We start from the raw sequence: 16,275 nt of genomic DNA, 5'->3' as shown, positions 1-16,275 counted from the left end.
GAAATGTAGAAACTAGGGATAATTCAGGAGTCCAGCAATCCCTGAGCATCCCCAGTGGTGCTGGTACCAAAGAAGGATGGTACCACCAGGTTCTGTGTGAAATTAAATAGTCACACAGATTCAGATGCTTACCCCATGCCGAGAACAGATGAAGCCCTAGACCAGCTGGGTGGGGCTAAGTATCTTACCACTATTGATCTTAGCAAGCATTACTGGCAGGTACCCTTGACTCCCAGTGCTAGAAAGAGGACAGCCTTTGTGACTCCTTTTGGCTTGTATCAGTTCACAAAGATACCCTTTGGGATGAAAAATGCCCCAGCAACTTTCCAGAGGCTTGTAGATTGTATCTTAGCAGGAGCAGGAGATTTTGCCCTTGCCTAGAATATATTGCCATCTACAGCCATTCCTGGCAAGAGCACCTTCAGCATATCAGGGAGGTGCTGGGAGGACTACAGAGGGCAGAGTTGACCATTAATCCCAGCAAATGTCAGGTGGCATGGCAGAAGTCTCTTACCTGGGACATAGAGTGGGGAGTAGTAAGATCAAGCCAGAACCTGCCAAAGTGGAAGCCATTCAAGCATGGCCTGGTCCTGTTACCAAAAAGCAGGTGTGGGCATTCTTAGGGATAGCGGGATACTACAGAAAGTTTTTCCCCAATTATAGTACCATAGCTGCTCCCCTCACAAACGTGACAAGGGAAAAACAGGCCAGATGAGGTAGTGTGGACCCAAGCATGTCAGCATACCTTCCAGAAGCTTAATGGAGCTTTGGGAGGAACCATTGTGTTAGACAGTCCAGATTACAGCAAAGAATTTCTTGTGCAGGTGGATACTGCAAACCATGGGGTAGGGGAAGTACTTAGCCAGGTTTCCTCAGAGGGAGAAGAGCACCCAGTGGTATGTCTCAGTCTTGGGTTCCAACTCAGGGAGCAATGCTATGCAACTGTATAAAAGGAATGCCTAGCCATAATGTGGGCACTGCAGAAACTTCAGCTTTATCTGTATTGAAGGAAATTCACTGTAGTTATAGACCACAATCCCTTAACATGGTTACATTGAGCCACCCAGCAAAATAAAAAGTTACAAAGGTGAAGCCTAGGGTTGCAAGCTTATAATATGACAGTGCAGCACTGCAGTGTAGTTAGCAATGCCAACACAGATGGGCTCTCAAGACAGGGAATGGGGTAAGATATTCTCAGATAGGCTGAACCCTCTCAAGCAATGTTTCTCAAGGGTCACTTGAAAAACTATCTTGAGTTTTCGGGGGGGGGGGGTGTCACACTGCCAGTCCACCTATCTAGAATTTTGTAAATAAAAAAAACACAACATACACTGCTGGAGCACAGAAGATTAACTTGCAAAACGTAAGAATAGTTGATGTTAGGTTACTTTATAGCTGGGCCATAAACAAGAGGTGTTACCTCTCAGTTTCAATGCAGAATCAGAGACAATGCCTAGAGTTAGAAATGTTTCTATTGTCTTCAAAGAAAAGTAATTACTAGGTTTAAAATGTAAAGTGTTGTATTGTTTTATGACTTCCAAGATATGGCAAACATCTGAGAGATATGTATTTTTAACACAGAGATGTGAAATTCTGTTAAGTTTCTGTTTAACCTGGGAACTGAAGTCAGGTGACAAAGAGTGATGTAATCCAAGCTGGCCCAGCAGTAATGTTTGATATTAATTTGGGAACTGTATCAGAGAGAGACTGTGCATTTTGTCTTGGACCTAGCAAGAACATCCACTCATCATCATCATCTGATCTTGCCTGGCTGTAAGTAAGATTCAGGGCAGAGTATCTCTTAGATATAAATAGGAATATAGTAAAGATTAGTTTAGATGTTTTCCGTATTTATGTGAGACTGTCCTGCATTGTTGTTTTAAATACTTCCTGTGATTTTGAACTCTGAAGCCACTGTGTTAAGTTACTGAGTATTGTCTTGTTCTTTTATTATTTATTATTAAATATATTGAAACCTATCTTTCTGGCCAATATTTGTGAGACAATTTTAAGCTCTTATAGTTCTGGCATATGTATTTGGTGGCACTGTACAGGCCACGCCTTAGCCTGGCACTTGGTCAAAACTACCATTTGGATTAATAGAAAAATTACACAGCAGGATTGGACACCATTTATAAGGGCCTTATATCTACTGATAAGGGTGGCTGCTGGCAGCTAGAACTACCTTATAGTCAGTTCAAAAGGGGGCATAGCTAGTAAAACTGTACCAACTTTTCCCAGGTATGTGTGTGTTTGTATATCAATCATATATCAAAGTGTGTGTGTGTCAGCTACTTGGGCAGGGACATGAAGCACTGGTTAGACAGAGAGGGTGCTGGAGGTCTTAGCTTGGCCACTCAGCTGAGATCTCAACCCTATAGCTGTGCCAGTGGGGAGCCTTATTGCGGATCTGGAAAAAGAGGGAGAAACCAGACCCAGACTGACTGCGGTTTCTGTGTGCTTTTAAGGGAAATTGCACTTTACTGTGTGTGTGTACTTAATCCTGCAGTATATGATCCAGAAGTCACAAAATAAAAGTAAAAATACTAGATCTATTGCATATAACTGGCTGAAAACAGCCCTTTATTAGTAAGACAGACCGGTTTCGGCAACCAATGCCTTCTTCAGTGTATGAAAATTTCACACAAAATACAATCCATTTATAGACACACCCCACCTGGGAAACAAGTGGAAAATGCAACCAATGTGTGGTTAAAGAGAAAGAACACAAAACATATATATACACTGCTGTAATGTCCAATAGTAAATGCAATCATGGCTTAATACTAAAAATATACATAGCTATACTGCATAATTATGCATGTGAACATGGCTTAACATTAGATAACAAATATAACATTTATATAAATTTCATGTAATAATGAGAAAAATATTATGAAATGCCCCCAACATATTATATTAAATATCATGAATGTAACTGGTATGAGAAAACACATAATATGGTTAATGATAATCATAACCATAGAGTCACATCAAGAACATGAACAAAGTGCACTAGGTGTTCCAACCAAAAAATATGTGGTTAATAAATGATGATGCAGCCGGATTGGGGAATCCATGCTTGGTCCAAGGTTCCATAATGCTTGGTTCAGCTATAATCGAAGCAGGTATGTTGATATACCTGTAACTGCCCTTCATCGGATTCTATATGAAACATATGAAAAACTGTAGAAAAATATAAGAGATAGAGGCATATAGATTACTATAAATCAATAATCATAATAATTCATGATGAAAATGTGTTGTATAGATCATTTAACATAAACCTGAAACATGAACTATACCCACCTCTATCCCTATGGTTACAAGTGGTCGTTGAGTCCAGGGGGAAATAGAGCCCCCAATGTAATGATCCAATGTTGTTCCTTATGTCTAAGTATTTTATGCCATCCCTGGGGATTACTGCGGTCACCCAGAATTCTGTCAATGATTACAAAAGAAAACTGTGCTTCAGGATGTTTGAGAGTATGCCTGTACAGGGCATTGGTGTCTTTCCTGATTTTAATATCTGATCTATGCTCGTTGATCCGTGTTCTCAATGGTCTAGAGGTTTGACCTACATAAAAAGCTTAACACCGACAAGTTGCCAAATAAATCAGCCAACTGCTGCTGCAGTTGCCAAATATTCTGCATTGATACACTTTGCTAGTATTACGACTAGTAAATTCCTTGCTCTTAATAACTTGTTTGCATGAGCCACAATGACCACATGGAAAAGTGCCTACTAATATGTCCCCTGATATTGAAGGACTGGGTAGGGTTACTAAGAGAGAATTGAGACAGGCTTAGCTCTCAGACCCTACATTACAAAGCCTGAGGGAGGTAGCTGGTGAGGCACCTGATTCTCAAGCGGAGAGGGAATCTGTATACTGGGACAAAGGATTACTGTATAAAGAGTGTACCCCTGAGGGAGGGCTAGAGAGTGAGAGAATACAGCTATTGGTAGTGCCCAGAGTCTCCCATCTGGCACTTCTAGCCATAGCTCATGATATTCCCTTTGCAGGTCATATGGGCATAAGACGCACAAAGAGACATGTTATTAGAACTTTTATTGGCCTGCAATTTCCAGAGATATAACAGGGTACTGCAGGACCTGTGAGCAGTGCCAAAAGGTAGGCTAGGCAGGAGACAAGGTGAAAGCTTCTTTGATTCCTTTGCCTGTGATTGAAGAACCATTTCAGAGGGTAGCTATGGATATTGTGGGGCCTCTGAGTACCCCAAGTTCCACAGGGAAAATGTATATCCTAGTGGTAGTAGATTATGCTACCAGATACCCTGAGGCAAGTGGCTCTGTCCTCCATTGAGGCAGAAAAGGTGGCAAATGCCTTGTAAGTAATTTTCAGAAGGGTAGGATCTCCAAAATAAATACTGACTGACAGAGGTGCCAATTTCATGTCAGACCTGCTGGTTTGTCTGTGGAAGTACTGTGGGGTGAAGCACCTAAAAACCACCCCTACCATCCCCAGACTGATGGTCTTGTTGAGAGGTTTAACTCTACACTCAAGACAATGCTATGGGCATTTGCAGACCAGTTTAAGAGGGAGAGGGACACATATTTGACCCATCTGTTGTTTGCTTACAGAGAGGTTCCTCAGGAATCCACAGGTTTTTCACCCTTTGAGTTGTGTATGGGCATAGGGTGAGGGGACCTCTAGATTTTATTTGAGATGAGTGGGTGGTTGACTGTGTATCCCACAAGGAGTCTGTTGTGGCATATGTCCTAATCCTTAGGACAAGGCTCAGGGAACTCATGTGCTTGGCCCAGGAGAACCTGGCAGAAGCCCAGCAGTAGAGAAAGGTCTGGTATGACAGGAATGCTCAAGTTAGAGCGTATGCTGTAGGGCAGCAGGTAATCCTTCTCATTCCTGTTAGATACAACAAGCTACAGGCAGCCTGGGAGGGATACAAGGTAGTAAGGAAGGTCAGTGATGTTAACTACATGGTAGAACTGCTAGGCAGGAAGCAGGAGCACAAATAGTACAATGCTAACATGATGAAAGCTTACCATGACAGGGAGGCCCTTGTGCTGAGTACTTGCAGTGGATGGCAGGAGGAGTTTGAGAGGGATCTTGTGGCTGAACTCCTCAGTGAGATTCGAACTGACATCTCAGTGGAAGGGGTAGCAATGTCCCAGCAGTTATCCCCTACCCAGGTTAGAGATATCTGAGCAGTGTTACAGGATTTTTGGGACATGTTCACTGGGAAACTAGAGTGCACCAACCTGGAGCAGCACCATGTGGATACAGGAACCCAATGGCCTATTAAGCAAGCCCCTTATAAGGTGCCTGAGAGTCAAGCAAACTCTGATTGAGGAGATACAGGAATTGTAGGAACTATGGATAATTCAGGAGTCCAGCAATCCCCGAGCCTCCCCAGTGGTGCTGGTACCAAAGAAGGATGGTACCACCAGGTTCTGTGTGAAATTAAATAGTCACACAGATTCAGATGCTTACCCCATGCCGAGAACAGATGAAGCCTTAGACCAGCTGGGTGGGGCTAAGTATCTTACCACTATTGATCTTAGCAAGCATTACTGGCAGGTGCCCTTGACTCCCAGTGCTAGAGAGAAGTCAGCCTTTGTGACTCCTTTTGGCTTGTATAAGTTCTCAAAGATACCCTTTGGGATGAAAAATGCCCCAGCAACTTTCTAGAGGCTTGTAGATTGTATCTTAGCAGGAGCAGGAGATTTTGCCCTTGCCTAGAATATATTGCCATCTACAGCCATTCCTGGCAAGAGCACCTTCAGCATATCAGGGAGGTGCTGGGAGGACTACAGAGGGCAGAGTTGACCATTAATCCCAGCAAATGTCAGGTGGCATGGCAGAAGTCTCTTACCTGGGACATAGAGTGGGGAGTAGTAAGATCAGGCCAGAACCTGCTAAAGTGGAAGCCATTCAAGCATGGCCTGGTCCTGTTACCAAAAAGCAGGTGTGGGCACTACAGAAAGTTTGTCCCCAATTATAGTACCATAGCTGCTCCCCTCACAAACTTGACAAGGAAAAAACAGGCCAGATGAGGTAGTGTGGACCCAAGCATGTCAGCATACCTTCCAGAAACTTAATGGAGCTTTGGGAGGAACCATTGTGTTAGACAGTCCAGATTACAGCAAAGAATTTCTTGTGCAGGTGGATACTGCAAACCATGAGGTAGGGGAAGTACTTAGCCAGGTTTCCTCAGAGGGAGAAGAGCACCCAGTGGTATGTCTCAGTCTTGGGTTCCAACTCAGGGAGGAATGCTATGCAACTGCAGAAAAGGAATGCCTAGCCATAATGTGGGCACTGCAGAAACTTCAGCTTTATCTGTATGGAAGGAAATTCACTGTAGTTATAGACCACAATCCCTTAACATGGTTACATTGAGCCACCCAGCAAAATAAAAAGTTACAAAGGTGAAGCCTAGGGTTGCAAGCTTATAATATGACAGTGCAGCACTGCAGCGTAGTTAACAATGCCAACACAGATGGGCTCTCAAGACAGGGAATGGGGTAAGATATTCCCAGATAGGCTGAACCCTCTCAAGCAATGTTTCTCAAGGGTCACTTGAAAAACTAGCTTGAGTTTTCAGGGGGGGGGTCACACTGCCAGTCCACCTATCTAGAATTTTGTAAATAAAAAAACACAACATACACTGCTGGAGCACAGAAGATTAACTTGCAAAACTTAAGAATAGTTGAGGTTAGGTTACTTTATAGCTGGGCCATAAACAAGAGGTGTTACCTCTCAGTTTCAATGCAGAAGCAGAGACAATGCCTAGAGTTAGAAATTTTTCTATTGTCTTCAAAAAAAAGTAATTACTAGGTTTAAAATGTAAAGTGTTGTATTGTTTTATGACTTCCAAGATATGGCAAACATCTGAGAGATATGTATTTTTAACACAGAGATGTGAAATTCTGTTAAGTTTCTGTTTAGCCTGGGAACTGAAGTCAGGTGACGAAGAGTGATGTAATCCAAGCTGGCACAGCAGTAATGTTTGATATTAATTTGGGAACTGTATCAGAGAGAGACTGTGCATTTTGCATTTTGTCTTGGACCTAGCAAGAACATCCACTCATCATCATCATCTGATCTTGCCTGGCTGTAAGTAAGATTCAGGGCAGAGTATCTCTTAGATATAAATAGGAATATAGTAAAGATTAGTTTAGATGTTTTCCGCATTTATGTGAGACTGTCCTGCATTGTTGTTTTAAATACTTCCTGTGATTTTGAACTCTGAAGCCACTGTGTTAAGTTACTGAGTATTGTCTTGTTCTTTTATTATTTATTATTAAATATATTTAAACCTATCTTTCTGGCCAATATTTGTGAGACAATTTTAAGCTCTTATAGTTCTGGCATATGTATTTGGTGACACTGTACAGGCCACTCCTTAGCCTGGCACTTGGTCAAAACTACAATTTGGATTAATAGAAAAATTACACAGTAGGATTGGACACCATTTATAAGGGCCTTATATCTGCTGATAAGGGTGGCTGCTGGCAGCTGGAACTACCTTATAGTCAGTTAAAAAGGGGGCATAGCTAGTAAAACTGAACCAACTTTTCCCAGGTATGTGTGTGTTTGTATATCAATCATATATCAAAGTGTGTGTGTGTCAGCTACTTGGGCAGGAACATGAAGCACTGGTTAGACAGAGAGGGTGCTGGAGGTCTTAGCTTGGCCATTCATCTGAGATCTCAACCCTTTAGCTGTGCCAGTGGGGAATCTTATTGCAGATCTGGAAAAAGAGGGAGAAACCAGACCCAGACTCACTGCGGTTTCTGTGTGCTCTTAAGGGAAATTGCACTTTACTGTGTGTGTGTACTTAATCCTACCATTGTGTACATCCCTCACTGTTGCCACTGATGAGGATTGAGTCTCCTTGATTACTGGCCCAGAGCTGGGGCTTCACACCCCATGAAATAGGCACTGAGTGATTCTTCAGGTTTTTATCAAAACAGCCTACTATGAATATTCAGGATATCCAAGTAATAACTACTCCCCTCAATCTAACATTGAATGACAATTTTATATTTTTTGAGGGTATTACCATCAAATTTCAGGACCTACAATAGGTGCTGCACTCACCCCATTGTATACCAATATCGTCTTAGCTATATGGGAGAACAAGTAATTTTTTTACCCCTCAATTCCTTTCCATGGTACATGGAGATTATAGATTCCTAGATGATGTGTGTATCTTGAGGAAAGGTAACATTGAACAATGGGAAGCCTTTTGTGATCTGTGGCAACATTCTACATTGTTTCTGAGGTTTACATATTTTATTGGTACTTAACAGCATCAACTATTTAGATATTCTAGTTGAGAAAATTTGTGGAATCAATGTTATTCATCTACTATATAAAGATAGGAGACCTTTTCAAACAAATATCTTCACTTCAATAGCTGTCACCCTTTCCAGCAAAAAAAACTCTAATGTCAAAGGGTAAATGGAAAGACTCTCTCGATTAATTTCTGATGACAAAAACCTTTGATAAAGAGATACCTCAGTTGATATGTATTTTTATTGAACAAGATTATCTCATGCAGTTATTAAGGGAAATTAGAGGTGAAGTGGTGAGTCACCGTCATGGTTGTGTTTCACATATACTGAAAATCAAACATTTTACAGTTTTAAACATAGATAAAACAGCTGTTGTTAGGGCAGAGAATGATATGTTTGATTTCTCTACTCCTATTTTCACTGTCCCTTTCAGCAAGGATGTTTTCCATTACAGTAGTGAGGCTGAATTTGGACATTGTATTTCCAGAAGAGATCAAAATCAAGTCTATGAACTAACCCTGTTATTGTTTACTCAAAAGGGAAAAACATCAAGACACTTTTCAAGACATTGTTTAGTGAGAAGAAAGCCACGGTGCTGTTTGGTTCAATGTGTAAATCTGGTACCTGTAAGATGTGTAGGTTTATCTATGAAGGTCCCTATGCTGTGGTTAACAATTTCGAAAGAACTGTCCCCTGTCCAGGAAAATGTAATTGTAATACCTCTCACATAGTCTACTTGGCTTCATACAGTGCCTGCGATCCTTTTTATGTAGGGAAAACAGAAAGTTTAAAGACAGAATTCATGAGCACACATATGTCATCAGGAAAAAGCAAACCACCAATACCTTATTCAGACTCAGTATTGAATGACCTAATTTAAAGAAGTTCTTGTTTTTTTATCACTGATAGGGTATCAATTAAAAAGATTGGTGGGGATTTTGAAACTTTTCTTGAGTGTAAGGAACTTACCTGTCAACTTATGCTTAATCTAGCCATAGCTCCAGGTATTAATGGCACACTGTACCTAACATGCATTTTAAAGAAAAAAAGTAGCTATAGTCTGAGTACATGTTTCAGTGCTTTACTGTAGTGTGTGTTTTAAAATAAAAATATATAAAATATTTATACACACACACATATACACACACACACACACACACACACACACACACACACACACACACACATATATATATATTTAACATATATTTTTATTATTTTTTTTCTTTTAGTATATTTTTAATTTAATAATGTTTTAAAAGATTGTTTAGAGCTTTTGTCTTTAACTGGGATCATCTTGAACGTTTAACTGAGTGACATCATGATGTATGCTATTTTTTGTGACACGATTGGTTGTTCTTCTAGTATGTATATAGTCCCTGGTAATGGCACACAATCACTCTGATGAAGTCTTTATGTGATCAAGACAAAATCATTCAGTTGTTTTAATTCTAATTTTATTCATTAAAATGTGACAAAGTAGGTTTGGCAGGTCCATTTGCTTTTTTATTCAGATTTTCTTTTGCTGTGGAAGTCCATTTTTATGTTTAATAGGAATGGCGGTATTAAACACAGTGTAGCCTAAAGTGTACTGGCAGTTATGCCAGATGCTGTAGCCAAACATAATATAATGTAATGTCCTTCTAATAAAAGCTGAAAAAACTTTCTTGTTAGAGTCTGGTGCTCTCATCTAAATTGGTCTGATAACTAACATTTCTTCTCTGCCTACATCTGTCTTATATAGCTTCAGAAAATCATATACATAAATAAATACATGCATATATACATATGGATGGCACTGATCTTACTTCAAGGCTCAAAACAAACCTGTAGCTAACTTTCTAAATCATAAATAAGCCTAGTGGATTACTTTTCTTATCTAATGCACTAATCAGCTACTACTCTAACCTTCTTATTATCCCCCTGTTTTAACTCTTTGCTATATAATTTGTTTATCAAAAATATCTACTGCTATGCTACCTGAATTCTTCAGCTATTTTCTGTATCATCTTATGGATGCATATATGTCTGTTCTATATTTTGTATATTTATGCATGTACATCTTTATTGTACTAATTATAATTTATGCTGTAGGGCTTTTCTCCCAAGGTCTCCACTGAAAGGGGCCTTTTGAGCTCAGTTACATCATCCTAATAAAGAAACTACAAGGGGACACTTGTCCTGTTAGTTGTGCAGCCTTGATGCTCACCTGCTCAGTTAAGTGGATACCTATAAAGGTACCTGAGAGTAATTCAGAAAAATAAGGTGGGAGTTAGTGTTTCTTTCATCCACATTAACACTGAAACTGTACATCCCTACCTATATGTTGGCCACATGGAGGTCACTTTTTTCAATTCTTAGGGTGGCTATGTAGAAAGACTGACACTGTCTTCAGGGTAGCAGGGTTATAAATGCTCCTTGCATGGTGAAGTTCATACTGAAATGGACTATTGTAGTTAATTTAATGGGATTTTCTGTGCTAAATGGATAATATTTATGGGATGGTCAGCCTTTCCTGGGAAGAAATGGAGAGGCTGCTCACATGGTGTCAACATTAATTAGGCTAGGTGGTATACAAGGAAAGGAAGACTAGAAGCTGGACAGCAGTACATGCAATATAATAACAAAACATTATTTTATCAGGCAGATTGCAGGCAACAGCTAACATGATATCCTGGATGGTAACAGACAACAGGCCCTTGCACTGATTGTTGAAATATCATTTTATTCACAATTTACAGATTTCAGGCAATAGCTAACAAACAATCTGGATGGTATAAAAGAGCAGATATCAGTACTGATAGATATTAATAGTGCAACAATATGTAGCAATAAGCAGAGATAGTAGCAAATAACAGGTATGGTTACTGATAGCTATTAGTGGTGATACCATGTGTAGCAGCGAGTCAAGATGGTATCAGACAGCAGCATAGGCACTGACAACTATTAATGATAGTACCACATGCAGCATTAAGCCTGTATGGTATTACATGACAGGCACAGTCACTGGTAGCTATTAGTGATAGTACCACATGCAACATTAAGCCTGGGTGGTGTCAAACAACAGGCGCAGGCCGTGGTAGCTATACATATAATACAGTACATGTCAAACATTACAAACCCTTGTTATGCCTACACATGGAATAAACAGCTTATAACTCAAAATCTTCTGTCTTTGTTTTCCAGCTGGACTATCCTTTTATGTATGCCCACTTCTGTCTCATGCAAAAGTTTATATTTTTCCATATAAAGCTAATGTCATTGTTTCAGCACCATGCGTTATCAGATGCTTCTTTAAAGGTATATAAGACATGACAGAGTTTTTGCTTTCAGTGAGATGTACTTATATGGTGTTTAACTGTAGTACCAGAATTGGAGAGCTCTGTATTTCTTTTCATAACTATGCATCTTCCTAAATCACTTCTGATACTGTTTTTTACAGATTTGAATTGCACCACTAACACAACTAAAAGAAATGCATTTAGTTGATTAACTATAATGCGCATGTAAAGTGAAAACTGTGCTCTCTACTCTCAATTTGCATTTTCCATTTTTAGTTGCTTTTGTTACTATAATATAAATGGTTTGGATCCATAGCAAATGATGGAAATAACAAGAGGTCAAATTAAACAAATCATCAACCTTTAAGAGCCATAAAGAGCAGTGCATGCAAAACTGAACAATTAATGTTAGTATAGCACTGCAAGTATAGTATACATGCAGTGGTAGTGTATGGTAGGCATAGTGATGTGAAACATGAGAGAAATCACTCAGCATAATGAACCCTGCCCTGTAGATGCAAAGGAACAGGCTCACAACTCATTTCTTAGGCAGATAAGGTCCACCTATAAAGCAGGACAAAAAAGTAAGGATTGTGCTAGATCTGTCATAGAACAAAACAGCTTAACATCAAAAGCTACTACTGCTCCTGTTGCTGTGTCTTAAAGTCACCAGACACAAAGGCAGAGCAATGACAATCATCAAATACAACCAGGACAAACTGCAGCACTTCACTGCCCGCAGCCATTAACCAAATAACATGGATGCAAAAGTACTAGATACTGTCAAGTGTCTGAAGGAGGCAACCATGATGATGATGATGCTGCCACCATGCCAAATGTTTGAGCAGGAACTAATAATATTGTATATGTCCATAACCACAGCAATGTCAAGGAAGCAGGCCTTCATAAAACAGATCTAGCATATACAGAGAAAATGAGTGCCCACTGTGGCACAGTCCACTGTTACAATGGGGGATGTCCAGGCAAAGCTGCACCTCTTAAAATGAGGGAGCTTATCTAAACAATCCTATCTTGGTTTGTGATTTACTGTGGAGCTGACTGGTAAGAGAAGTTTTATTTGAATTTATATTTTATTTTTTACCACTATTTTTCACAGTTTGTAGGAAGGAAGGGATAGCTTGTAGACAAGAAGATTTGCTTTGATTTATATTTTATTGTTTTACCTTTAATTTTCACCGCTAGTTGTTAGAAAGGGATAGGTTTTAGACAGGGATACTCTAGCCATCCCAAAGGTTCTAGTCAGCTATAAATTCAGACAGACTACAGAGAAGACAATCCAGAGGCTATCTAAACAATCCTTTCTTTGTGATTTATTGATCTTTACTGTTAAAAAAGAAGTGTGACTGTGAGCGATAGTGAGTAAAAGAATTATAGCTTTTGTCTGACTTCAGAACTTGTTCAGACAGAACAACAACTTTGCTATACTTACTTTAATATTTTGTTGTTTATTACTTGTCTGATTTTTCTCACAGAAGTTGATTTAAGTTCTCTTTGAATTCTGTGGTTACTGATTTTGGTTATTCTTTTCTTTTATAATATTTTATTCATTTGAAGCTGAATATGGATTCCTTAAATGAGTATGCCATTAATGACTTGCTAGAGCACAGTATAATAAATGCTATACATATTTAGAGGTAACACCTGATCACACGGGTGACCTGTGTTCCTCGTGTTAAAAGCTGACTGATTCTCTTACCATTATTAGTAGTAAATCTAGACTCACTGATGATGGCTGTACTTGTGCAACTGGCATAGACTGGAGAAATGTAACACATATTAATGACTGGACTGGTCCGATAATGTTATGCAAAGAGCAAATGGAATACATTTAGGAAATGATGTGCCTATTGTCTGAAAAGATCACTCAACCTTGATGAAACAAATCAATAACTACTGACAACTTTGGAATTCTGGATGCAAGTATTCAGCAATCTGAGGATTCCAAGTGTTTAGAAGGAAACAAAACATGAAAGAAAGGAAGAAGTTCACAACAAATAACAAGGAAGAAAAATAAACTGATAAATGACTGTAAAGTACAGGGATACATACTAAAAAGGACATTGCTTTGTATAAGTTGTATAAAAAGATGTATAAAGTCTAGGAAATCAGAAATGATGAAGTCATTGTTTGTTAGTTGCATTACACCAAAACTTGGGTATGGAATAACAATATGGAAATCCTATAAGAAAACAAGCATGAATAAACTGGAAAGAGTACAGTGGAAATATACTAAGGGCATTCATGAATGTGGAAATTTAAGTTATTATGAAAGACTAAAATATCTGAACTTGTACAGTGACTCATAGATATCTAAGAGGAGATCTAATTCAGGTATATAGAGCATTTAGAGACAACAACCTCTGGGAATGTTTAGAGTTATCAAAAAGTAGTACAGAATAATCAGACAACCTATATGGAAGATTCTATAGGAGAGACAAATGTACTAATTGGTTCTCTGAGGGAGCAGCTGATAAGTGGAACAGACTACCAAATTACATTAAAGCAAGTACTAGTTTAGACATTTTTTAAGAATAGCTTGGACACTTTTTATGGGAATAAATGTTTTGGTATGTTGCTGGCTAAAAGGGCATTAAAGCCCATGCTTGAAATATTTGTATGTATGTATGTATGTAAATTACATTGCTGTAGCATAAAATTCTCAGCAAAGGCATGACACCCACCCAAATACTTCACCATGTTCTGGAACATTACAAGCTGGTCAACAAAGGATAAATAATCAAAAAAACATGAGGATGGCAAACAGGGAATGGTGATAATATTCCTGACAATAGCAAAAAGCTATGTGGTCTGAATGCTAGCACGATATGACTGGCAGATCTGACATTTCCCACAAATGTAAAACAATGTTCTGGCAAATGTGACCTTTCATATGATCATTCAGCAGAATGACAACCTGCTCAAAGTGCCACTAATCTATGCCATTCTGATTTACAAGACTTAAAAGGCACACCTGGTACTCTTCAACTCTGTACGTGACATGGAAAAAGTAGTAGCCATATACCCGAGATCCAGACTACCATAAGTGACTTTGAATGGCTGCTATAATAGCTCTTTAAGCAATGCTTCCATTCACCTTTTACATTGGCTGCCAATTTGATTACATAAATATCAACTGCAGGCAGATGCAGGCCAGTAACTTGATAGTATATAGAGAAAGAGGTTGGCAAAGAAGAAGTGGGATTGTCAAAGAGATGAAGAAAGTAGACAAGAGTATAAGGAGATGAAGTGCATGGCAAAGAGAGAGGTGGTGAAGGCTAAGGATAAGGCATATGAAGAGTTGTATGAAAGGTTGGACACTAAGGAGGGAGAAAAGGACCTGTACCGATTGGCTAGACAGAGGGACAGAGCTAGGAAAGATGTGCAGCAGGTAAAGGTGATAAAGGATAATGAGGGAAACATACTCACAAGCGAGGAGAGTGTGTTGAGGAGATGGAAAGAGTACTTTGAGAGGTTGATGAATGAAGAGAATGAGAGGGAGAGAAGGTTGGATGATGTAGGGATAGTGAATCATGAAGTACAATGGATTAGCAAGGAGGAAGTAAGGATAGCTATGAAGAGGATGAAGAATGGAAAGGCTGTTGGTCCAGATGACAAATCTGTGAAAGCATGGAGGTGTTTAGGTGAAATGGCAGTGGAGTTTTTAACTAGATTGTTTAATGAAATCTTGGAAAGTGAGAGGATGCCTGAGTAATGGAGAAAAAGTGTTTGGTACCGATTTTTAAGAATAAGGGTGATGTGCAGAGTTGTAGTAACCGTAGAGGGATTAAACTGATCAGTCACAGCATGAAGTTATGGGAAAGAGTAGTGGAAGCTAGGTTAAGAAAGGAGGTGATGATTAGTGATCAGCACTACAGATGCAATGTTTGTTCTGAGAGTATTGATGGAGAAGTACAGAGAAGGTCAGAAGGAGTTGCATTGTGCCTTTGTGGATTTAGAGAAAGCATATGACAGGGTGCCTAGAGAGGAGTTGTGGTATTGTATGAGGAATTCAGAAGTGTCAGAGAGGTATGTAAGAGTGGTACAGGATATGTACGAGGGTAGTGTGACAGCGGTGAGGTCTGCGGTAGGAGTGAGGGATGCGTTTAAGGTGGAGGTGGGATTACATCAAGGATCAGCTCTGAACACTTTCGTATTTGCAATGGTGATGGGCAGGTTGACAGACGAGCTCAGACAGGAATCCCCGTGGACTATGATGTTTACAGATGACATTGTGATCTGTAGTGAGAGTAGGGAACAGGTGGAGGAGACCCTGGAGAGGTGGAGATATGCTCTACAGAGAAGAATGAAGGTTAGCAGGACTAAGACAGAATATATGTGTGTGAATGAGAGGGAGGATAGAGGAATGATGAGGATGCAAGGAGTACAGGTGGCGAAGGTGGAGGAGTTTAAGTACTTGGGATCAACAGTTCAGAGTAATGGTGAGTGTGGAAGACAGGTGAAGAAGAGAGTACAGACAGGATGGAGTGGGTGGAGAAGAGTGTCAGGAGTGATTTGTGACAGATGAGTACCAGTAAGAGTGAAAGGGAAGGTCTGCAAGAGGGTAGTGAGACCAGCTATGTTATATGGGTTGGAGACAGTGGCACTGACAAAAAGGCAGGAGTCAGAGCTTGATGTGGCAGAGTTGAAGATGTTAAGATTTGCACTGGGTGTGATGAGGATGGACAGGATTAG

The sequence above is a fragment of the Protopterus annectens genome, chromosome 1.part0, assembly GCF_019279795.1.
Source record: "Protopterus annectens isolate FY-2018-M chromosome 1.part0, PAN1.0, whole genome shotgun sequence".
NCBI lineage: Eukaryota > Metazoa > Chordata > Ceratodontiformes > Protopteridae > Protopterus > Protopterus annectens.
Note: the sequence above shows the minus strand (reverse complement) of the source record.